The sequence below is a fragment of the Camelus ferus genome, chromosome X (assembly GCF_009834535.1).
Source record: "Camelus ferus isolate YT-003-E chromosome X, BCGSAC_Cfer_1.0, whole genome shotgun sequence".
NCBI lineage: Eukaryota > Metazoa > Chordata > Mammalia > Artiodactyla > Camelidae > Camelus > Camelus ferus.
Window position 1 is genome coordinate 74,410,161 of NC_045732.1, and position 25,697 is coordinate 74,435,857.

The following is a 25,697-nucleotide window of genomic DNA, read 5'->3' on the forward strand; positions in this document are numbered from 1 at the left end:
GAGCCCAGGAAGCTGCTTAGAGCTGTGGGGCCAACCATGCTGAGCCCCTGGGACTGTTGGAGCTGGCTGGCACCTGGGTGTGCTGGGAGCCTCAGTCTGCAGGGGACCTCTGAGAGCCTTGAGTCAGTGAAGCTGCCTTGAGCCGTGGGAGCTGCCTAGGACCACAAGAGCTGGCAGACACCAGCGTGAACTGGGGAACTGGATTTGTGGGAGCTTGCCGGGAGATTGAGGCCACAGAAACTGCCTGGGGCCATGGGAGCCACCTGGGACCTTTAGAGCTGGCAGGTGCCAGGGTGAGACAGGGACCTGTGTTCCCAGGAGCCTGCAGGAAACCCTGCCAGGCAAACTACCTGGAGCCAGTGGAGAAGGCAGGTGCCGGGTGAGGCAGGGGCCTGGATTCCTGTGAGACTCCAGGGAGCTTTCTGTGGAAGCTGCCTGAGGCCATGGGAGGTGCTTGGGGCCACTGGAGTAGGCAGGCACCAGGGTGAGCCAGGGTCTGGGTTCACAGGAGCCCATCAGAAACCTGTGCCAAGGACACTGTTTGGGGTTGCTGGAACCACCTAGAACCCTTGGAGCCTGCAAATGCCAGGGCGGGGAGGAGCCTAGGGTAGCAGGAGCCCACGGGGAACCACCTTGGGTTGTGGGAGTTGGTCTGATGCTGGGGCAGCCTGTTCTGGGGTCTGCAGTGAAGTCAGGCACTCACTTTACTCTCCTCCCACGGAAAAGGTGTCTCTCTCCACGCTGGGCTGCCTGGGCTTGAGGGAGGGGTAATAGGGACCTCGGTTTCTGCAGCCTGCAGGGAGCACCCCTGTTGAAGCTGAATAGGGCCGAGCGAGGTGCCTGGGGCTAGGGAGTAGGCAGATGCCAGGGTGAGTGGGTTTGTGATTCATGTGGACCTGCTGGAGGTCTGGTGTCATGGGAGCTGTCTGGGGTCTCTGGAATCGGCAGGTACCTGGGTAAATCTTCCTATGCCACCATTTTGCTAGCATCACTCCTCCACAGCATTATTTCTAATAGTAAAATATTTGGTCATGCAGCTAGTAACTGGCAGTCAGGGTTTGAACCCAGACATTTTGCAATCGATAGAATGTGCCCTTTTCATGAAATACTCACTCCTCTGTTTTGCAGATTACAAGACATGCCTTGGAAGGTTTCACCACCTGATGAAAGAGAATCTAAGGCATCCCAGAAACAAGAGGCTGGGATGTCTGTGAGGGATGATTTTGAATGTTCCATGGCCCTCAGCTCCTTCTGATCTTAATTCTAGCCCCACCCATTCTCATGAAGCAGCTTCGTCAGTGACTTCCTAAGTTCAAATTTAACAGGCTTATCTAGGTTATCAAATGTCTCTGAGTCATTTTACATCATTACTCTCCTCCCTCGGCTTCCATATCTCCACACTCTCCAAGTTATTGCTCTTTATTTGATGTTATCTATTGTGATCTTTGAGATAAGCATTCCTGACGGTTAGTCTGTGTTCCTTTCCTCTTCTTTCCTAATACTTTCACAGTCTTTTTTCAACATTTTTTTATTGAGTTACAGTTGTTCCACAATGTTGTGTCAAATTCCAGTGTAGAGCACAACCTCTCAGCCGTACATGAACATACATATATTCATTGTCACTTTTTTTTTTGCTGTGAGCTACCACAAGATCTTGTATATATTTCCCTGTGCTGTACAGTACAGTCTTGTCCATCTATTCTACATATGCCTGTCAGTATCTACAAATTTCGAACTCCCAGTCTGTCCCTTCCCATCCCTCTCCCCCGGGCAACCACAAGTCTGTATTCTATGTCTATGAGTCTGTTTCTGTTTTGTATTTATGCTTTTTTTTTTTTTTAGATTCCACATATGAGCGACCTCATATGGTATTTTCCTTTCTCTTTCTGGCTTACTTCACTTAGAATGACATTCTCCAGGAACATCCATGTTGCTGCAAATGGCGTTATGTTGTCAGTTTTTATGGCTGAATAGTATTCCATTGTATAAAGATACCACATCTTCTTTATCCAGTCATCTGTTGATGGACATTTAGGTTGTTTCCATGTCTTGGCTATTGTAAATAGTGCTGCTATGAACATTGGGGTGCAGGTGTCATCCTGAAGTAGGGTTCCTTCTGGATATATGCCCAGGAGTGGGATTCCTGGGTCATACGGTAAGTCTATTCCTAGTCTTTTGAGGAATCTCTGTACTGTTTTCCACAGTGGCTGCACCAACCTGCATTCCCACCAGCAGTGCAGGAGGGTTCCCTTTTCTCCACAGCCTCTCCAGCATTTGTCATTTGTGGACTTTTGAATGATGGCTATTCTGACTGGTGTGAGGTGATACCTCATTGTAGACTTCACAGTTATTAACCATGATCACTGCTATGAGTGATTCTAATATCCATGTCTCTACTCTAGACCTCTCTCAAGCTAGCTCCGAATTTTTCATTATCTAGTAGTCCTTCCTATCTAGATATGCCACAGACAGCACAAACGCAAACAAGTACAAACAAGACAAAACAGTTTCTCTTCTGCTTTCTTATCTGAAAGTCTTTCCTCATATTGATGTCCTTATTTGATCCATAATCATCCTTAAATTTTCTCTCCCTCTTTCAGTCTCTCCCTCATATAACCAAAATACCTCTGGCATTTAAAATGTTAGTGCCTTCCATTAGAATGTAAGTCCGAGGATGGCAAGGCATATCTTTTTCTCCATTTTATTTCTAGAGACTGATAGATTAATGCTTGATACATTCATGTTGATTATCTACAAAATGAATGTATTCATCCGTCTAATCTATTCATCCATCTCTTTAGATAAATGAGTAATTCACTGGCTGAATGGCTGAAGAAATTCATCTGCCCTTCTTCCAGTCCCAAAGCAACCAATTTGTTTCTGCCTCATATTATCTCTTGCCTGAATCATTGGACCAGCTTTCTAATTCGCCTCTCTACCTCTAGGTCTACTCTCCAGAGGACCCAAGTGTGAGATGAATATTCCTAATGCACAGCTCTAATTATTTTCTCCCTCCCATTTAAAAAATCTTCAGTTTATTTGCATCCCCATCTAAGTAAGCTAAAACTCCTTAGCATGTGTCCCAGGACATTCACAATTTGTCTGTTTACATCATCTATGCTCTCAGTTCCTGGTTCTTAAATTTGACTTCATAGAAGAATTGTCTAAGGAGCTTATAAAAATACAGATGCTTGGAGCTCACCACAGGTCAATTAAATTGGAATGGCTGGGTTGGCACTGGCATCTGTATTTGTAAAATCTCCCCAGGCGATTCTAGCGTGCACCTGGGATTGAGAACTTCTCTAAACAGCTGTACTAATTTTTGTTTTCTGTATTTGACCCACATATTTTGCTTCTCCGCCCTTGGTCATGCTTTTTCTTTGAAAGATACCCTTTGTGTCTGCACTGGATTTTTTAAAGGTATAATTAACACACAATAAAATGAAATTTTAAGTGTTTAGTTTTATCCATTTGGAAAATTCCAGACATCCATATAACTATCACCCCAAATAAGAACATTTTTATCACCCTAGAAAGTTCTTTTGTGCCCCTCTCCAATTAGCTTTCCTCCTTCCGAGCATCGACTGAAAAAAATGCACAATGTGAGAGCTGTGAGTTAAGTTTTATTTGGGTCAAAATGAGGACTATGGCCTGGGAGACAGCTTCTCGGATAGCTCTGAGGAACTGCTCCGGAGAGGCACGGGAAGGTCAGTATATACGTGATCTTAGTGAGGGAGGATACGTGCAGTCAAGCACACACTTTGGAGGAACTGCTCCGAAGAGGTAGGGGGGAAGGTCAGAATATATGTGATCTTAGTGAGGAAGGATACGTGCAGTCAAGCACAAACTTTGCCAGACGCTTGCTGCTAGTCACGGAAAGTTGCTGCTAGTCAGGAGGAATAGATGTCTCCGTTAATGATTTTAGTGCTTTTCTAGATATGAGAAGATGCAAGAAATTGGGCTCATAAAATCATTTCCTGAAAATATCTAACTGTGTGAAGGCCTGCTCTGCCCGTTCCTCCCAGAGCACAGAGTGCCTCTTTCCTGATCTCTGCCCTCAACTCCTTTCATTGAAGGTCAGTGATGGCAGTTGTGTGAGACCTAATCCTTGTAGAGGCAGATGGCAACTGACAATTTTTATTTGGCAGGAAATACTTCTGGACTTCTAACAGTATAGATTAGTTTTGCCTGTTGTGGGACTTTGTATAATTGCAAATGCATGGTGTGCACTGGGTTTTGTCTGGTTTCTTTCTCTCAAAAACCGTCTGTTAGACTTACGTATTCTTCTAAGTACAATAATTGCTTCTTCTTTTATTTCTGGGTAGTATTCCATTGTGTGAACATACCACAATTTGTTTATTCATTCCTTGCTTGACGGACATGGGGCTGTTTTGCTATATTCATCATTTGAAGCCCTACCAATCCTTCAAGGCCCAGTTCAAATTCTAACTTTATCATAAAGCCTTTCCTCATGCCCTGGCTGTAAGTGATCTATTTTCGCTGAACTCTCATAGCACTCTGTGCCGTCTGAAATATTGCAAAATATATCAGTTTAAAATACATCTTTATCACAAACTAGTCAATTAAGCCACTAAATTAGTGGCAACTTGTTACTGCAGGATTAGAAAAGAGACACTAAGTGAATGTAGTGGTCTAAAACAACATGAGTGTGTTGTTTTACAGTTCTGGTAGACAGAAGTATGACATGAGTGTCACTGGGCTAAGATCAAGGTGTCTGTAGGGCTTTGCTCCTTTCTGTAGGCTGTGGAGAAGGAGCCGTTCCTTTGCCTCTCCAGCTTCTAGAAGCTGCCCATATTCCTGACTTTGTGGCCCCTTCCTCCAGCTGCAAAACCAACAATGGCAAGTTGAGTCCCTCACACAGCACATCGCTTTGACCTTTTCTGCCTCTTTCTTCCACTTTTAAGGACCCTCTTGATTACACTGGACCCACCCAGATAATCCAGGGTAATCTCCCTATTTGAAAGTCAACTGCTTAACAACCTTAATTCCATCTTCAACCCTTAATACCTCTTTGCCATGTAATATAGCATATTCACAGATACCGGAGATTAGGATGTGAACATCTTTGGGAGGGAGGCATTATTCTGCCTACCACACTCAATTAACCTCTGTGTTTCAGTTTCTTTATCTAAAGAATGAGAAGAATGCTACCTCCTTCATAGGATGGTAGTGAAAATTAAATTAAATGGGTTCATATGTCTGAATTGCCTAGCACAGTTCCTAGAAAAACCAAACAGCATCATTCATTCAGCAAATATTGAGCTCCTACTTGGTGCTAGACACTATTGTTCATGTTGGTAATACAGTAATAAACAAAACAGAGCAAGTGTCTACTTCATGTTGTTTACATTCTAGTTGGAGGAGACATGTAATAAACAAGTAAACAAGCAACTGAATAGAATTTCATAAGGTCTTAAGTGTTGTGGAGAAAAAGAAAGCAGAGTACAGAGATAGAGAATGATGGATGTTATTTTCTATCAGTTGGTTATAGATAACCTCTCTGGTAAGGTGATATTTGAACAAAGTCGTAAAAAAGGTGAGGGAATGAACCACAGAGATATCTGAGGGATGAACATGGTAGGCAGAAGAAACAGCAAATACAAAGACCCAAAAGTGGAGCAGGCCATCCCCAGTAGGCTAGATTGAAGTGAGAAATGTAGGAGATGAGGTCAAAGAGATAGTGGAAACCATTAGGATTATTATATTGTTTGCTGCTTTGCAACCCTTTGTATGAGGGGTGAGGGTGTGGATGGTATCTTATTCACTGTTGCATGTCTCTCAGCTTAGCACAATGCTCAACACATGGTAACAGCTCAAGGCAACTGATCTTTGTGGTACTTACTATCTATGTAATATTTAAATGCCACTTGCTACCCATATCCCTTTATTAACCTAAATTATCTTTAGTCATCCATCATAGAATGAAAATGTTTTACTCTACTTTACAACTCTTGCCCTCTATTTTGGTGAATGCTTTTTCATGGGGAAAACTACTTTGTCTATCCATTTCTTTTTTTTTTTTTTTTGGTAAACAAAGTTTATTCTAAGAAGAGCAGCTCATTGAGAGATAAAACTGTTTTAAAATTTACACATATGTACTGTTCATTGTTTCTAAGAACAGTTTAGAGCTTTAGCTTTTTAAACTTACATAGTTATCAAAGGAATAAAGCCAACCACAAAATAAGAGTCAACAGAATGCAGTAATCCAATCATAAAGGACAGTCAAATGTGCTTACACATATTCAAGAAATCAATCATCTAAGTTATAAATAATAAGTAGTTCATTTGTGTCCTTTTTTTTGTTTTTAAGATTCTGCATATAAGTGATATCATAGGGCAGCTTTCTTTATCTTTCTGGCTTACTTCACTTAGAATGATGATCTCCAGGTCCATGTATATTGCTGCAAATGGCACTTTTTATTCTTTTTTATGGCTGAGTAGTATTCCATTGTACATATATACATCTTTTTTTATCCAGTCACCTGTTGATGGACATTTGGGTTGTTTCCATGTCTTGGCTATTGTAAATAGTGCTGCTATGAACATTGTAGTGCATGTGTCTTTTTGATTTAGACCTTTGTCCAGATGTATGCCTAGGAGTGGGATTGCTGGATCATAGAGTAAGTGTATTGTTTGTCCATTTCTATATGGCTGGAGATTGTCTGAGGCTGATGGACTGAGTACACTTAAACTTCTTTCCAAAGAGTAGCCTTGAGCTATATTTGTAGATTTACTTTTTACTCAAAGGGGCCCTGGTGATAGATTTATCCCAGGGACATAAGGATGGTTCAACATACACAAATCAAGCAATGTGATACACCACATCAACAAAAGAAAGGACAAAAATCACATGATCATCTCAATAGATGCAGAAATAGCATTTGATAAGATTCAACACCCATTTATGATAAAAACTCTTACCAAAGTGGGTATAGAGGAACATATCTCAACATAATAAAAGCTACTTATGACAAACCCACAGCCAGCAAATACTCAGTGGTGAAGAACTGAAAGCCTTCCCACTGAAATCTGGAACAAGACAAGGATGCCCACTCTCACCACTTTTATTCAACATAGTCTTGGAAGTCCTAGCCACAGCAATCAGGCAAGAAAAAGAAATAAAAGGGATCCAAATTGGAAGAGAAGAAGTAAAATTGTCACTATATGCCAATGACATGATAGTGTATATAGAAAACCCTAAAAGCACCTCACAAAAACTACTAGAGCTGATAAAAGAATTTGGCAAGCTAGCAAGATACAAGATTAGCATACAGAAATCTGTTGCTTTTCTTTATACTAACAATGAAATATCAGGAAAAGAAAATAGAGGAATAATCCCCTTTAAAATCACATCCAAAACAATAAAATACTTAGGAATAAATCTGACCAAGGAGGTGAAAGACTTATACATGGAGAACTACAAAACATTGATTAAGGAAATTAAAGATGACTTAAAGAAATGGAAAGATATCCCATGCTCTTGGATTAGAAGAATGAATGTTGTTAAAATGGCCATACTGCCCAAGGCAATCTACAGCTTTAATGAGATCCCTATCAAATTACCTATGACATTTTTCACAGAACTAGAACAAATAATCCTAAAATTTAAATGGAATCACAAAAGACCCAGAATTGCCAGAGGAATACTGAAGAAAAAGAATGATGCTGTAGGCATAACCCTCCCAGACTTCAGAAAATACTACAGAGCTACAGTAATCAAAACAGCATGGTATTGGCACCAAAACAGACATGGATCAATGGAACACAATAGAGAGCCCAGAAATAAACCCACAGATGTACAGTCAATTAATCTCTGACAAACGAGGCAAAAATATACAATGGAGAAAAGACAGTCTCTTCCGCAAGTGGTGTTAGGAAAACTGGACAGCAACATGTAAATCAATGAGGTTAAACACTCCCTCATACCACACACAAAAATAAACTCAAAATGGCTTAAAGACTTAAGACAAGACACTATAAGTCTCCTAGAAGAAAACATAGGCAAAACATTATCTGACATAAATCTTAGCAACGTTCTCCTAGGGCAGTCTTCCCAAAGAATAGAAATAAAAACAAAAATAAACAAATGGGACCTAATTAAACTTACAAGCTTTTGCACAGCAAAGGAAACCATAAGCTAAACAAAAAGACAACCTATAGAATGGGAGAAAATATTTGCAAATGATGTGACTGACAAGGGCTTAATTTCCAGAATATATAAACAGCTGATACAAGTTAATAACACAAAAACAAACACCCCAATCCAAAAATGGGCAGAAGACCTAAACAAGCAATTCTTCAATGAATGAAGACACACAAATGGCCAGTAGGCACATGAAAAAATGCTCAGTATCACTAATTATCAGAGAAATGCAAATCAAAACTACCATGAGGCATCACCTCACACCAATCAGAACGGCCATGATTCAAAAGTCCACAAACGATAAATGCTGGAGAGGGTGTGGAGAAAGGGGAACCCTCCTACACTGTTGCTGGGAATGTTGTTTGGTGTAACCATTATGGAAAACAGTATGGAGATTCCTCAAAAAACTGAAAGTAGACTTACCTTATGATCCAGCATTTTGGTTATTGGTTGCTTCCCATCTATTCTGCCTCTCCACACTGAAGGGATGCCGTAATTCTCAGTGGCTCAGTCCTCATATCTTGTATCTTCTCTGTCCTCACTCTCTTAGTGATCTAATCCCCTATCATATGTTTAAATCTCATTTATCTATTGAGCACTCCTAAATTTATCTCTATCCCAGATCTCTCCACAGAACTCCAAACTCGAGTATCCGATGGCCTACTCAAGCTTTCAACTTGGATGTACAATAGGCATCTCAAAGTCAACACATCAAAAATTGAATTCCTGATCTTCCACCCCCACCTTCCCTAGCCTTGCTCCTCCCACAGATTTCCCTATCTCAATTAATGGCCGCTCCATTTTTCTAATCATTAAGCTTTGACCCATTTGTTTCACTCACATTTCACATCCAATCCGTCAGAAATCATGTTGGCTCATCCCTTAAAATACATCCAGAATCTGACTGTTACTTCTCACAACCCTCTAGTAGCTCCTCATCTCACTTAGAGTAAAAGTCAAAGTCTCTACAATGGTCAACAATTCCTTATATACTTCTTCCAACTTCCCTACTTCTTTAATTGCACCTCCTCTACTCCCTTCCTTGCTCACTTTGCCCAGCCACACACTGGCCTCTATGCTGTTCTTTGAATTCCCCAGGAACAGTTTTCCTTTAGAATCTTTGCACTTACTGTTCTCTTTGCTCATTCTGTCCTTTAAGATTTTATCCCCTCTTGGCTTTCCCTCTGTCTCTCCCCAGCTCTATTTATCTTCCCAGCACTCGTCACATTCTAATGAGTGATATTCTTTATCCGTTTTGTTTTATCCCAATCTCCCCCACCTAGAATATAAGCTCTATGAGGGCAGGGATTGTTGTCTGTGTTATTAACTGTGCTGTGTTGTCAACACCTAGAGCAGTGCCTTATATATAAAGTATTGAATAAATATTTGTTGAATGAATGAAGGTATTAATTCTCTGGGCTTTCAGTCTGAAATCATCAAGGACCCACTATGTAGTGGTACAAAACTACCTTGGCATTTGGAGGGAATAGTGATGACTTAGAAAAGCTAGGATAAGACCTCTTCTCAAGGATGCAGTCCTATAACTCATCACCTGTTGATGTGAGAATGGGACTATGTGACTCCAGAGGGAAGACTCGTAGGTAAAAAGCTACAGGAAAGTAGATGTTATCTTTTTCATTTAATAAACATTTATTGCTCACTTTCCATGTATCATGTACTGTGTTGGGTCCTTGAGACCTAATCATAAATCAGTTATATTTAATTCTCATTTCTGAGGAACTTCTAGTTTACTGTGTGTTGGGGGAGACAAATAAATAAATATTTGCATTGGGCTATGATAAGCACTGAAAAAGAGACATTGTAGGATAGTTTGGAAGCATATGAAACAGTTACCTAACTTATTGGGGAAGGCTTCCTGGAAGAGGTGCTATCTAAAAAGAACAATTATGTCAAAGAGGGGAGGAAGAGGGGGAGAAAGCATAGTTTATACAAAACTGAGGTGTTAGAACAGTGTGTGTGGCCGGACTCCAGAACTGAAATGGGAGGTGTGTGAGAGAAGAGTCTGAAGAAGTTAGAAAGGGCCAGGTTATGAAGGAGCTGGCATGCCATGTAAGGGATTTGAACTTTATTTTGAGGGCAATGGAAAGTCATTGAAGGTTTCTTCTATCACCCCCCACCCCCATTTAAAAATACATTTTGGTTGTTTGTTTACATTTCAGGTGTACAGCATGATAATTCAACATTTGTATACACTACAAAGTCATGACCACCATCCATCACCATACATTTGACCCATCCTATTGAAGGGTTTTTTTTTGTTTGTTTGTTTATTTATTTGGTTTTTAAACTCAGGAAAGTGACTTTATGAGTTAGGAAACTGTTACAGTGGTTTGGAAGAAAGCCCATGAGGAAGATTTGGAGCAATTACAAGGTGTTGAGGGTGTCCGGAGTGATTTTGGCGGGGAGGGTATCTGTGCATTCATTAGGGGGCTGGTCTCCGCGATATCTAATACCCAAATCAGAAACTCCTAACAACAAAGTCCTAATGTATATAGCATAGGGGACTACATTCAACATCTTGTAATAACCTATAATGAAAAAGAATATGTATGTGTATATATGTATAACCGAATCACTATGCTATACACCAGAAATTAACACAACGTTGTAAATCATCTATACTTCAATAAATAACAGAAATTCCACGATTATGTGACAAGGGCTTTTGCAGAGACGTGTCACTAAAAAAAGCTTCAAAGCAGAGGAGGAGGATATAGAGGACCCCTAATGGAACTCAGTGGATGTGTGTCTTTTTATGTGTGTGTAGTTGTTACATTAGCTCTTGTGGCAAAAGAGCTATATTAAGTCCCTAATGTCCAGAAGAAGTAAATTCTTCTCTCCTTTGCCTTGAGTTCGTACTCAGGCCTCTCCCTATCTCTCCATAACACTAAGGCATGCTTCCTAGAGAAGTGGGAGCACCTTTTGGGAATAGTATGGATATTTTTCATAAAAAAAAACTATTTGCCAGCCACTGTCTAAAAATGGTTCTTGATGGAAGTAGCTACACAAATGCATTCTACTTTAATGACTTTTGACAAGACATTTAAATTGTTGCATTGTATTCAAACCCTATTAAAATGGAAGCCTCTTGTTACAATGCACAGAACTGGTACTCTTGGTTATTTACAGATTTAAAAAATCTATTTATATAAAGCTAATATTTGATGTTTATCTACGTCCAGCATATTGCTGGAGGTAAACATATGCAATAGAGATATCTAGTGATTTCTAAAGAAAGAATCCTGAGAAGCCAAGTCTCTGTGTGGGTCACAGTGTGCCTGTTTTTATCTCCCTAAGGGATGCGACATAAAACCTCACTACAATTTGAGGTATTATGTGGGAAAGATATAGAGAAGCTTGTTTATCAGCTAGGATTCCAGAAAAAAAAAAAAAAAGGGACATATACTCAACTTGGATTCTGAATAACATTTAATGAAAGTCTATTTACAGAGGTGTAGGCATGGTTAAGGGAACCAAGAAGAGATGGTGAGCTACCCAGTGACTAAACAACAGTGGAAAACTCTCACCCTTAGGCCAGGGAGAGCTGGGATCTGCAGAAGGGGTTAAGGAGCACAAGGCAGGAGCTGGAGTCACAAAGGAACTCCTGCTACTGTAGCTATGGGGCCGAGAAGGGAGTTCAATGGATTTGGGAAGGTGGGGCAAAAGGAGAATAACCAATACATCTGTAAATCACTTCTCTGGGAAAGTGGTTTTTCACACTCCAGGCAGCATTGCAAAGGGAAGCATGTGTGAGTTAACACTGGAGTCCAGCTTAATTGGTAGTTTGGAAATCTACAAATGCTGTCCTTCCCTATAGTCTTAACCCAGGAATCTTGAGGTCCAAGCTACACTGCTGCTGAGTATGGTAGATCTCCTTGGTTAGGTTTCCCAGGAAGCATGTCCACTGTATACTTGTCACCAAAAGCCAGACCATGCAAGCCAAGTCAGGCTTCTGTGTTTCTTTACTGAGATATAAAACCTTCTGATGCTTATGGATCTCACAACAGCTTTTTTTGCCTTCAGCAGAAAGTCGTTAAGAACAGTGGAAACATGACTAAAAAGGGACTGGGAAGCCAGTCCCATTTCTGACTGGTTGAATGACCTTATATCCACTTTCTTTCTCTGTGACTAGGCTTTCTTATCTGTATCATAAGGGGATTGAGCTAGTGATTTTAAAGGTCTCCTTGAGGATGGAGGGTCTAGCTAAGTGGTAGAGTGCTTGCTTAGCATGTCCTAGGTTCAATCCCCACTGCCTCCATTAAAAAAAAAAAGTTTTTAAAGATCTCTTTGAGCTCTCACATTTTTGGCTTAGAGAAGAGTAATTCCCAGCATCAGTGGTACTTCAGCAGTTTTCCTGTGGGCTGGGCTGGACTGTTCTTTACTCTGTAGCAAAAATAAATTAAAAAGGGAGCAGGACATTTATAACCTCTCCTTTCCTTTCCCTAAATTGTCAGTTCAACATTTTGACAAGTCAGCATTTATTAAGAAATTTAAAAATTGTACAGATATTCAAATGTTCATACTACACAAAAAAGATACTAGCAAAGGTTCAACTTTATCATGCTTTTAAAAACTGACCGCTTATTTTACAGGAGTACTGATCTAATTTGAGTTGTTTGATAAATTTGTGAATGTCTCATCCTATAGGACCAGGTATCATGAATTTTTTCTTGAAAATGGATTCGACTTGTGCTTTTATAAGTTTATTATTCTTCTGTAAACTGGATTTACATAATAATCCTTATTGAAAAGTGTACTGAGAAATGAGCATTGACTTTATTTTATTATTTTTTACACTATTATTAACTAAAGTACATACTTTATTCAGGTTTCCTTAGTTTTTTTTAATTGAAGTATAGTTGATTTACAATATTATGTTACTTTCAGGTGTGCAGTAAAGTGATTCAGTTATATATGTATATTTTTTCAGATTCTTTTCCATTACAGGTTATTACAAAATATTGAATATAGGTCCCTGTGCTATATGGTAGGTCCTTGTTGCTTATCTAGTTTATGTGTAGTAGTTTATTAATCCCATACTCCTAATTCATCCCTCTCTTGAGCACTAACTTTAAATAACTGAAAGACTGTCACATAAATAAGGTTTCCAGTAACTCTTGTAGCTCTAGAGGATAAAACTAAGACCAGGAGTGGAAATGCAAAGAGATGAACACTCTGGACATTGCCTTACAGACTTATGGTGGCCATTAAGAATCAAGTGTCTCTGGCATAAGTGTCAGTAAGTTTAAATGATTAACCAATGCCTCATACCCCAAGTGGTTTCTGCTAATTTTATGTCACCACCCTCAGATCAAAAGGTGTAGACTGAGAGTGTGACTCAATTATTTCACAACTAAGAAGTACCTAATCTGATCCTAATTAGTCATCTCTGAACTAGGACTTTACCCTGAGTTTTTAAGCTTTCATGACAAGTTAAAAAGTCACACAGAAAAGATATTTACATAGACATTTTGATTACCATGCAAAATAAATGATGTCATTAATAATATAGATCCTTTTTTTTCCTCCAGGCAGTTTTCAAGTGTAGGAAGTGTTCTATTTGTTTACATGTATTAAAGTTTAAGGGAAGATCCTGATGTAGGAAAAGACTTTTTTTTTTCTGAGCTACTTCAAAGGAAAACTAGCAAATCCTTTCTAGAGTCTTTCTGTGCTTTCCTTTTTAAAAAACATCCTCTTAACTAAAGAGAAACTAAAAGAACTGACATTTACTGAATGCCAACTCTGTAAAAGATTCTGTAGTAGGAGCTGCTCATTTTATCCTCTTAACAATCCTCTAATATTAATATATTTCTGTTTTATTGGGAAAGAAACCCATGGTTACAGCAAGCACTAATTTGCCTAAGACTCCATAGCTGGTAATTAGTATGTGAATCCAGCATTTCTGATGTCATTTGCCTTGCTCTTGTCATTATCTATTTGGGTTTTCCTGAGACCATATTCAGGTGTGTCATAAAGTATTTTCCCAGGTTGTTTTCCATTTTAATACTAAGGTGTTTAGTTTTTTACTTACCAGGTCCTTTGTCCTTTGAGTAGATATCAATCTTTAGCCAGGGCCACTGCTAGCAAGCTCAAGATTATATACTATGGAGCTTCTGCTACCCAGGAAACCTGAAGAAAGCAATCAAGAAATCTGGGCTCTGATTCTTGACAATTGATACTTATAAAGCTACAGCTGAGTTCAAATGACACCAAGAAGGCAGTGATACTTTGGAGAACTTTGGAAAACAGGTACAAGTTACATATGCACGGACAAGGGTGTTCAGCATAATGCTATTTGTAATGGCAATATTTTGAAAACAACTTTAACTGTGGTACATCAGTATGGGAATGAATTCAGTCATTAAAATTGATAAAATAGACCCATATTTATTCATGTGGTTAGTTATTCACAACATGTTAAATTTTGTGTAATGGAAAATCCTAACATAAAATAAAATGCAGTGCTATATTTAAAAAGATCATATATCCCAAATAAGCTAGGTTTATTTCAGAAATGCAAGAGTTGCTTAGCATTTTTAAAACAATGAATATAATTCACAGTAAGAGAATCAGTGAGAAATTCATATTTTATATAACTAGGCATTTGATAAAATCCATTCAAGATGTAAAAAATAAAACTGGTATAAAACTAGGAAGAAAGAAGAAATTGTTTAGTCTGATAAGAGTATATATCAAAAGCTTACAGGATACATGTTTAACAATAAAATATTGAAAAGGTCTCCCCCAGTATACACCAGGATTGGGGATGAGACAAGGATGCCCATTTATCATTGTACCAGAGGTATTAGCCAGTGCAACAAGACAGAAAAACAATGGTAAAATCGTGTAAGGATTGGAAAGGAAGAAACAAAACTGTCATTATTCACAGATGAGCTTGTGTATGTAGAAAATCCAAAAAATTCTATAAGCAAGTTATTGCAATTAATAAGTGAATTGTTAAGGTCATTGACTAAAGATCAAATATGCAGTTGTACTTATATGCCAGAAATAATCATAGAAAATGAACATTTAAAATATAGCTTTAGAACACCATAAAAATATCAAATACCTAGGAAAAATCAAATGAAATGTATGTCAGATCAATACACAGTAAACTACAAAGGATCACCAAGAGATATTAAAAAGACTTAAATACATGGAGGTATATACCATGCACATAGTTTGGAAGACTCACTGTTTTAAAGATATAATTTTTCCAAGTTGATCTATAAATTCCATAGCAGTCTCAATTAAAACCATAGCAGGTGTTTCTGTGGGAATTGAAATGCTTAATCTAAAGTTTTTATTAAAAATGGAAAGGGCCAAGAATAAGACAAGAAGAATGAAGGTGGAGGACGTGCACTGCCTGATAACAAGACCTTATAAAATTATGATAATTAAAATAATAGCATGATGTTGGCACAAAATTAGATAAATGGAGCAGAATAGAGAGTTCCGGAACCAATTTGTATACATATGGTTGCTTGATTTATGATACAAGTGGCACTGCAGTGCAGCAGGGAAAGATGACCTTTTCAATAAATGGTGCTGGATTCACAGTCTATTGGGTTACAGATAGGAAAAAAGGAAATCGCACCTCCATATATCACCATGTACGAATCAATTACAGATGGGCTGCTGATCTGAAAGTGAAGATAAAACAATAAAGTTTCTAGAAAAAGATAGGATAAAATCTTACTGACTTTGGGCAAAGATTTCTTAAACAGGACACACAGACACTCTTTATAAAAGATGATGCTGTAAAATTGGACACTAGCTCAAGAACTTGTGTTAATCAAAAGCATCATTAAGAGAATGAAAATAAGCTACAGATTGGGAGATGTTTATAATATATGTAACCAGAATATCTAAAGAATTCTACACATCAACAGTGACAACCCAAAAGACAAAAGGGTAAAACACTCATCAAGATACTTCACAAAAAAAGGACATCCAATGAACTTCTGAAAAGCTACTCTGCATCATCAGTCATCAGATAACTGCAAATTGAAAACAGGTGGAGACACAAATATGCATCCAATTGCATGCCTAAAATGAAAAAGACGGATAGTAACAAGTTTTGGTGAGAATGTAAAGCAACTGGGATGCCCATGAACTGCTGGTGGGAGTGTGAGCATACCCAACCACTTTGGAAGACGGTTTGACACTCTGTACTAAAGCTAACACAGTCATAACATAACCCAGAAATTCCACTTTTAATTATGTACAAGAGAAATGTGAACATAAAGGCACCAAAGATACGTACAAGAACACTCTTAGCAGCGCTATTCATAATAGCCAAGAATTGGAAACCTCCCAAAAGTTATCAAGCATAGAATGAAAAAGTAACTTGTGTACTCACACAATGGACCTCTGTACCATAAGGGAGAGTGATTACTGCCATGTGCAACCACTTGGATGAGTCTTATAATAAAACACAAAGGAAGCTAGATGCAAAAAGATGTGCATACTTTATAATTTCATTTATGAAAAGTTCACAAACATGAAAGTAGTGAATGGTGAAAGAAGCCAGAATAGTGTTTTACTTCTGGCATGAGGAGTGTGGCTGGGGGGAAGCACAAAACCCTGAGAAGTCAGTAATATTTAATTTCTTTACCTGGGTGATGATTACATGGGACATGTCTACTTTGTGAAAACTCAGGCAACTCTATACTTACAATTTGTGTGTTGTGCTTCAAAAAATATATATGATATATAATAGATGAGGAAAAACACTTGTTAAAAGAATACACCAAATGTTCCTTTGTTTTTTTAAAAGATGCATCTCCATAGAAAAGGTTTTAATTTATTTATATACCAAAATGTTACATTTTGGTGGGTGGGATTGTTGATGATTTTGATTTTCTGCTTTGTACTTTTATTTCTTGGGGATGGGAGTAATGCAGAAAGAAACGCACAACATTGTAGAGGTGTAGCCCAAACCTTGAGTTTCTATACTGTGTCTATACGGTGTCTTGAAGTTGAACAGATTTGAATCAGGCTGGCAAGAGAGGCAAATGCTAGAGAAATATCTCAGGTTCTCATTAGTTACAATCACATGACATCAATCAGCAAAAGCTTCTGGATTTCAATGTCTGTGCAAGAGGTCATTGTTGAAGGCTCTCTGCTGGAAAACATTTCTCTTTCTTGACGCACTGAAGTAGTGGGTTGAGTTCATATTGATGCTGAAACTTCAAGGTGATTCAGAAACTTTAGATGGGAACAGAACATTTTTTACATTATTCTTATGGCTCTTAAGGGATCTTAAATTTGGTCACTAAGGGAGAGACTGACAAATAAAGGAGATATTTATAACAGAACTTTTGACTGCTAAATCTCTATGCACATTGAAATCAATATCCTTTATTTTCCTTTCAAGTACATAGCTGCCTACTTTGTAGTTGGACCTTAGATATTAAATTAGTTGTGATTTAATGGGGAGGTTCATGAGCTTGGACTTCGATGTTTTCATTCATTTGGGAGATTTTTCTTAGTCATCCAGAAAAGGTCAAAATTTTGGCCTCGTGGTTAAATGTTTTGTCCCAAGCCAAGTCAATCACACATGAATCAAACAGGTCTAACATGATTTTACTGGCCAAAATCCAGCCAGCCTCTGCTTTACCATCTCTTACCTCTAAAGCTTTGGATAATCCTTGTAGTGGTTCTGAGTGACTGGGGCTGTCTAGCTAGCTCTGGATGCAGGGGTGCATAAGGAGTACAGGTCCTTTTGGCAGCTTCAATGGTTCCTCCATTGTCCTAACCTGTTCTTTAATAATCATACATGGATTAAAAATTCAGGAAATCATTCCCTGTTAAAAATAAAGCTACATTCCATTTAAGCAGGAAGATTATTAGAAAGATTGTTCAGGAAAGTTTCTCTGGGTTAGTTCATAAAAATAGATAGGGAACCTTTTTTTTTTAATTTCCAAAATTAAAACATCAATGTAGAAAAAGAAATAGTCAAATAACTTTCCAAGAGTTTTTCTATATCACTTACATAAAGGGAATTACCTTTTCGGGGTACTTTTTTGTTTTGTCCTAATAGGCACTTTATTTACATTCTGTTATTGAATCATGACAGCAACCCAGTGAAATGAGTATTATATTATTGTCCCCTTTTTACAAATGAGGAAACTGAGACACAGGATGCTTAAGAAACTTGTCCAAAACCATTCAACTACTAAGTGACAGATCTGGGATTCCCATAAAGATTCTTATTATTATACAGACTAAATTCTTAATCATTCCAATATATTTCCTATATATTGGAATATATATATATATTATATATATAGCATATATATATAGCTATCATATATATATAGCTATCTATATATATCTATATATATAGATATAGATATAGATATAGATATAGATATAGATATATCTAAATATATCTATATATATATGCTATCTAATAGTGCAAATATACCTTTCTTGATTCTTCTTTAAAACAATTCTGTAGGGAAGAGGTTAATATTGTATGTATTTGTAGATCTACCCTACCCTCTTAACCACCTCTGCCCAACTCAAGCATTTTCCTCTTTATAACCATTTCTTCCTTCTTTACCTTAACCTCAAGCTTTGAGTGGAAATCAGAAGTAGTACCTCACTACAAAGAAGTTGGGGACACTGTAGTGAGAGCAGTAGTCTCCACTAGGGGAGATTCCATCCACTATTCTCCACCCCCAGGCACATTTATCAGTCTGGGGACATTTTTGATGGTCACAACTTGGAGGGGAGGTTGCTCCTGGCACCTGCTAGGTAGAGGCCGGTCATGCTGCTGAACATACTATGGGCACAGGAATTCTTCTCAACAGAAGAGAACCAGCTGGCCCAAAACGTCAATAGTGTTGAGGTTGAGAAACTCTGACTTGGAGGGATAGTATTAAATTGCCCAACAGGCCTTGTTAACTGAGCTTACCTAGGACAATACCAGTTCTGTAACTGGGCTGCTATCTTGTAAATTCCAGCAGCTTTAACGTACTCAGGATGGTTCCTGTGGACAAAAAGAATTGTCTCAGATTATTGCCCAAATGTTTATAGGATTCTCATATAAATGGTTAATAATTTATTCAAAGAAACAAGAAACACACACTGAAAAGCAAGCCACTCCTTGTAAAGGAAGAGGAGGGAGAGAGATGCTCTGAAAGAACTTGATGCATACACTAGATTAGTTCTGACCTCATATTTAGTAACTTGTACCTTGATGTACAGATAGTCAAATTCTGCCTCCAGCTATTTGTGTAGAACTCTTAGATGTCAGCAAGAGTTACAATGAAGGTATCTGAGGATAAACATTCTCTCCCAATATTTTGTAAAATAAGAAAGTACACATCTACAGAGAGACTAACAGATAACATAAAAATTGGGGCCACTGGGTTTAAGTCATTCTGTCTTACAGCAGCTTTAATGCCATCATATACTTTATATAGGTGTGTTGTGTTACTGGGTAGCTGTGCAATCACTTATTGATTAATTTTCAGAATATTCCTGGGGTAGTACTAGTTCATGGTAGAAGGTTTTTTGCTGGAAACAGAATCAAACATCATAAGAGATATTAGTGGGAAGATGAAAGTTATTGATCATAAGAGGTTATAGCTCTGTTTCAACTTACCTTTCAGAATGTCATGTGGTGAAGTGGAAAGAGCGCTAGCTGTGGGACCAGACAGACCTGGGTCTCATGCCTGGGTCCACCATTTTCCAGTGGTTGCAGTAGTGTTAGACTCCCTAAGCCTCAGTTTCCCCATCAGCAAAACAGCACATGGAGAACTTCACCTAAGAGCCTAGTGAAGATTAAATGAGAGGATTCACGTAAGGTGAGAAGCGCACACTCCCTGGCACGTTACCACTAGCAAGATGTTAGGCTTCTCCCATGTAACTTGCACAGGAACTGACCGAAGTTAACTAAAACTAATACAGAAAACATTACGGAATTACACTTGACATTTATTTGGTGGCTTGTTTGGTCATCAGAAATCACACAAGCAGCCAGTAAGATTTTCACATGGACATTTGCCCTGTAATTTTTATTACATTCTGGTAAGATTTAGGATATGAGTGGAATTTTTAGAGAAATGTAACTAAGAGATATCAGATAACAGGACTACTAATTTGACTTCATGGTCATATCAAAAAGTCATTTTCCATAAAGATCTATAGAAATCCATAGAGAGTCTTTCTGATCATAGGTAGGAAACTGCAGTCAATGTTGGATGCAAATAATAGGTAAGAAAGACCCTTGCATATCTGGGACTGGGTCAGGGTTCCCAAAGCACACTGAAAACACTGGCCCCTAATTGTCATGTGCCAAGAATTGCCAAGGCTCTCTGACATAGGAGGTAGTGTGAATTGGTACAATTTTGGCTGGTAATCTAGAAGTATGTCTTAAACATAAAGCAAGCATTCCTTTTGACTTCTAATCACACTTTTAGGAATCTATCTTGAGGAAATACTCCTTAACAATATACAGACATGGATACTTATCTAAACATTGTTTATAGCAATGAAAACTTGAAAAATTGTAAATCACCAAGAATAGTTCAAATAAATTGTCATGCCCATGTGAAAGGATGCTATGAAGCCATTTAAAAAATGTTGACTTACAAAATGCTCAAAATATAATACTAGGTGCAAAAAAAGGGGATCTAAACTTTTTTTATAACATAAAACTGATTTTGTTTACATATGTTTACATATATACATATAAATACATTTACACGGACATAAAGTATATGTCTGAACAGTAGTGGTTACATCTGGGTAGAGGTATTATGGATGGTTTTTGTTCTTACTTTAAACTTCTTATTTTGTGATTTTTTTTAAACAAAAATATTGCTTTTCTACTCAAGAGGTAAAATAAATACTATATGCTGTATAATTTTGGAGTACCTAAAGAAGGTGCAGTTTTACCTCAGCCCTGAGGGGCGGGACTGCTGGTCTGTCAGGAAAGAAGAGGGCCAAATGAGTGAGCTGTCCAGCCTTGGAGAAAAATCTAGAGCAACAGCCTCGTAAGGGCCTAATTAACAAGTAAGCTGTGTCTAGCTAATTTAAATAATAAGCCTGTGTACCTGCAATTTACCTAATCTGTGTATAGTTTATCCCTCGAAATTGCCACGCTCTGTCAGTAGTTTTTCACTCCGACTGGCTGACTGAGCACGTGGGAGTACTAGACACGGTGCAGAGGAGGGTGGCGAGGGGGAAGGCAGGAGGAAAGCCTGTGGGCCATAGGGCATGGAGTTCAGACAAGAACCGCCCACCCCTCTGCTACCTAGGCATTACCTCGGATGATGTCAGCAGAAACTTAGCCAGCAGGGAACTGCCTGTCTGAGGCTAGTAGCCCTATTTCTTAATACTCCCAATTACTGCCAAATTGAGAGGAAGTATAGTAGACAATGTCAAAGTCGCTAGATTCCATGCCCTTCATTTTTGGTTTAAATTTTAGACCACCTTTAAGGGCAGGAAGCAGACTAGAGGTTTAGCCTAGAATTCAAAGAGATTTCCAGGCTTCGAGCTACATACACCACTCTCTTTCCTCCCTGGGACATCAGAAAGCAGAGAACCATCTGAATTGAACTCTTTCTTGCTTTTTTTTCCTGTTGTTATTTGCATGGACAGTCACACTGGGCCAAGAGCGTTAAGATAAGGGAGTGATTTGCAGGATTAATCCAGGAATGGGCTTGGTGTACCTGGGCATAATCCATAAATACCTGCTGATATGTTGCTCAATTATCTTGAATTTATTGTCACTTCCATTTCTCTGTCCCCTTTCTTTCTTTCTTTTTTTTTTTTTTTTGTTGCCTGTGTAGAAAGGATGAGAAGATAGATTTTTAAAAAGACTCAGAAAGTATAGTTTTTGTCTGGTTATAAAAATATACATGATAATTGGGGATATAAATTATTGATCTCACTACTGAGAAACCCCTCCCTAATATTTTAGCATAATTTCTTCCAGAGTTTTTCCAGTCTATTTGGGTACATATTTACATTTTTATATGTCATTATTCTACAACAGAAATTTTCTTGGTTGAATAATATAAAATTTACTTAAACATTCACAAAATGTTTAGTTATTCAGTGAGTTACCAGTTGTTCTCAATTATGCTAAATTTTTATTCATATCTCTGTTTCCTTAACCTACATTCCTAGCATTAAGAAATATCAGGTCAAAGGTTATGAACATTTTTCAAATTTTTGACACAGGTTGCCAAACTGTCCATGAGAAATAATACAAATATTATAATAAATTTGATTCTGATGACAGCAAAAGAAATAAAAATGAATACTACTTTGGTCATTCGTCAGCCTCATTTCATGAGCTGAGACTGTGGATCTGCCCTTGTCTCCCTCGGTATAGCCTTAGACAGAATGAGGATGTTGGGTGAAGACTGGGTACAAAACAAAATTTGAAATATTTCTAGAGGCACTTTGGGAAATGCTCAAGTGATTCTGTCCTTGATGATAACTTGATGATAAGAGGCTCTCTCTTACCTTACCTACAGGGTGGAATCCAGATTCAAGCATCTCTGTCCTCAGGCTCCTCAAGTAACAAATATTTATTGAGCCTGCTATGCTACAGGCGTCCTTCAAGGCCTTGGGGATACAGTGGTGAACAAGACAAGGTCCCTTCATGAACCTGACAGTCTGGTCATCCCACTGCACTGAGCCAACCATTTCTTCTACTCCCTCTCCCCAACACAAAATTGTTTGCTTTAGTCAGACGTATATTAAGCTGCTTTATGCTCATTCTTGCCTGATTAGTTATCTTGTCCCATAAACCCTAACCCTTTCAGTCAAGGCTTATCCTAAGTCTCCTGCGACACTCTCCCCGGTGAGTCCAATCATCCAAGCACTTAAATCTGGACTCACCACTTAGCACTCGATTATTCATTGTCTTGTTCAACTCTCTAACACTGTCCTGAGGAAGACGGCAAGGTCTTTACGCACCGCTTCCCCAAAGCACCTTGTGTGGTGTGTGCACCAGGTAGTCCTTTCTTTTCCAGAACTTTGCTTTAATATAGTAGGATGATACTCTGAAGAAGACTTCTCTGTTTTGCACCAACCCAGTCCAAGGAGATTTCATTCCCTAGATCCCAAATGTCTTCATGTCAGCTTAGGTGCAAGGGTAAGGCAGAGTCCCTGAAGTGAGGGGTTAGAGTGGGGCTCCAGCAAAGAGCACAGTCCTGGGAAGCTGGGAAGCAGACTTCGTTCCTGGCTCTGCCAGTCACATAGGTTCCTTTGAAAACCCAATATCTTGGAAGAATCCATGAGTTTTAGATTCTTTTGTAAAATGGGGTCAATAATACATTTGCTACCCCTTTCATAGTATTACTGTGAGAATCATATGAGAAGTTATATATAAGAAGTTATATGTGTAAAGTGTTACAGTTTTTCTCTTTTAAAAAAGACTATTTTTATTGAGACACACTTGACATATAACACCATGTTAGTTTCAGGTGTGCAATATAATGATTTGATACTTGTGTATATTATAAAATGATCATAACAAGAAGTTGCAGGGCTTGGCAAAAAGAAGACACTGGCATGTCATTTTTTGTTTTAACTTCTGCTTCTCTAATGGAATATCTGATCTGTCGCTTATGACTCTTTGAGCAGCAGGAGGAGATGATAGAAGAGAGATGGCAGAGCAAAGAGAGGAGATGTCAGTGGAACAGCCTGACCTTCCCCATTGGTCAAGTGGATGCCAACAAAGGTAGCCAGGTTTGAGTCATCTTGCCAGTATGCTACAAAGTTGGCTGCCGTTGATGAAGGTGTTCCCGACAGCCAGAGGTTCTGAGGTGTACTGTGGAGGCCAGCTTGGAAGAGGTTGCATTTGGGTGTCAGAGACTAGTGCAAAGAGGAGCCACACGGCCATACAGTTCCAGATGACTTCACATGCACCCATAATTTGACTGCCTGCTCTGAACAGGTCATTGATGACCAGTCATTCGTAGTCAGGGAGACAGTGACAGCTGAATGTATTTTTTTTTTTACCAGGAGCTCTTCCGATCTCCAATCCTGCAGAGAAGAAAGACTCTGAAAAGAGAGAGGGGAAATAGAAGACCCTGTTGTATTTCTTCACCACTCCAAGTCCCTTGAGCAGAAGTCTGGCTATTACTGAGGGGAGAAAGATAATGAACAGCAAATAGGCAATGAATAGAAATTTTAAAATGGGTCAGACTAAGTTGGACTTTTAATACCAAAAAGTAACCCCCAAACTAGGGATATGCCTGAAATGTTGGTTTGTCTTTTTTCCCTCATATGTCCTTTACTTTTTTAAAGTTGTGTTATGATTGACATGTAACATTATATTAGTTTCAGGTGTGCAATATAATGATCCAATATTTGGATATATTGCAAAATGACCACCATAGTAAGTCTAGTTAACATCTGTTACCTTATACAGTTCCCAATTTTTTTCTTGTGATGAGAACTTTTAAGATGTAATCTCTTAGCTACTTTCAAATGTACAACACAGTATTATTAAATATAGTCCTCATGCTGTACATCACATCCCCATGACTTACTCATTTTATAGCTGGATATTTGTACCTTTTAACCACATGTTTTGCTCAGTTTCCCCACCCCCTGACTCTAGCAACCAACAATCTATTCTCTGTATCTATGAACTTTTTTTGCTTGTTTTCTTGCTTGTTTTTGCTTTAGATTTCTCATGTAAGTGATATTATATGGTATTTGTCTTTCTCTGTCTGACTTATTTCACTTAGCATAGTACCCTCAAGGCCCATCCATATTGTTGCAAATGGCAAGATTTCATTCTTTTTTTTTTTTTTTACTGAGATATATATATATATCTCACATACTCTTTATCCATTCATCCATTGATGGACACATAGGTTGTTTCCATAGCTTGGCTATTGAAGATAATGCTGCAGTGAACATAGGGGTGCATATATCTTTTCAAGTTAATATATTTTTGGATTCTTTGAATCAATACCCAGAAGTAGAATTGCTGAATCAGATGGTAGTTCTATTTTTAATTTTTTGAGGAATGGCCAATGCTGTTTTCCATACAGGATGCACCAATTTACAGTCCCACCAACAGTGCACAAGGGTTCCCTTTTCTCCATATCCTCACCAGCACTTGTTATTTCTTGTCTTCTTGATAATATAGTCTAATAGGTGTGACGTGATATCTCATTGTGGTTTTGATTTGCATTTTCCTGATAACGATGTTGAGCATCTCTTCATGTATCTGTTCACTCTCTGCATGTCATCTTTGGAAAAAATGTCTGTTCAGATCTTTTGCCCATTTTTAATTGGATTGTTTGCTTTTTTTAACTTTTGAGTTATATGAGTTCTTCATATATTTTAGATATTAACCCCTTACATGATTTGCAAATATCTTCTCCCATTCAGTAGGTTGCTTTTTATTTTGCTGATGGTTTCCTTTACTGTGCAGAAACTTTTTGGTATGACATAGTCCCACTTGTTTAATTTTGCTTTTGTTGCCTTTGTTTTTGGTGTCAGATCAGAAAAAAAACATCACCAT

The 25,697-nt window shown here is 38.4% G+C and overlaps 1 long non-coding RNA gene across 3 annotated transcripts in view; it reads right to left on the reverse strand.

Annotated features, from left to right (window-relative positions):
• Positions 1-14,577: 14,577 nt before the first annotated feature.
• Positions 14,578-25,697, reverse strand: part of LOC116661945 — an 82,956-nt gene continuing 71,836 nt past the window's right edge. For 2 of the 3 annotated variants that reach the window (XR_004317903.1, XR_004317904.1), the window contains 5 exons: positions 21,895-21,985; positions 19,803-19,971; positions 19,110-19,184; positions 17,818-17,951; positions 14,578-17,395 (listed from right to left, as the gene is read on the reverse strand). This is a non-coding gene — a long non-coding RNA (uncharacterized LOC116661945). The remainder of the gene's footprint in view (positions 17,396-17,817; positions 17,952-19,109; positions 19,185-19,802; positions 19,972-21,894; positions 21,986-25,697) is intronic. The other variant, XR_004317905.1, reaches the window with a different exon arrangement.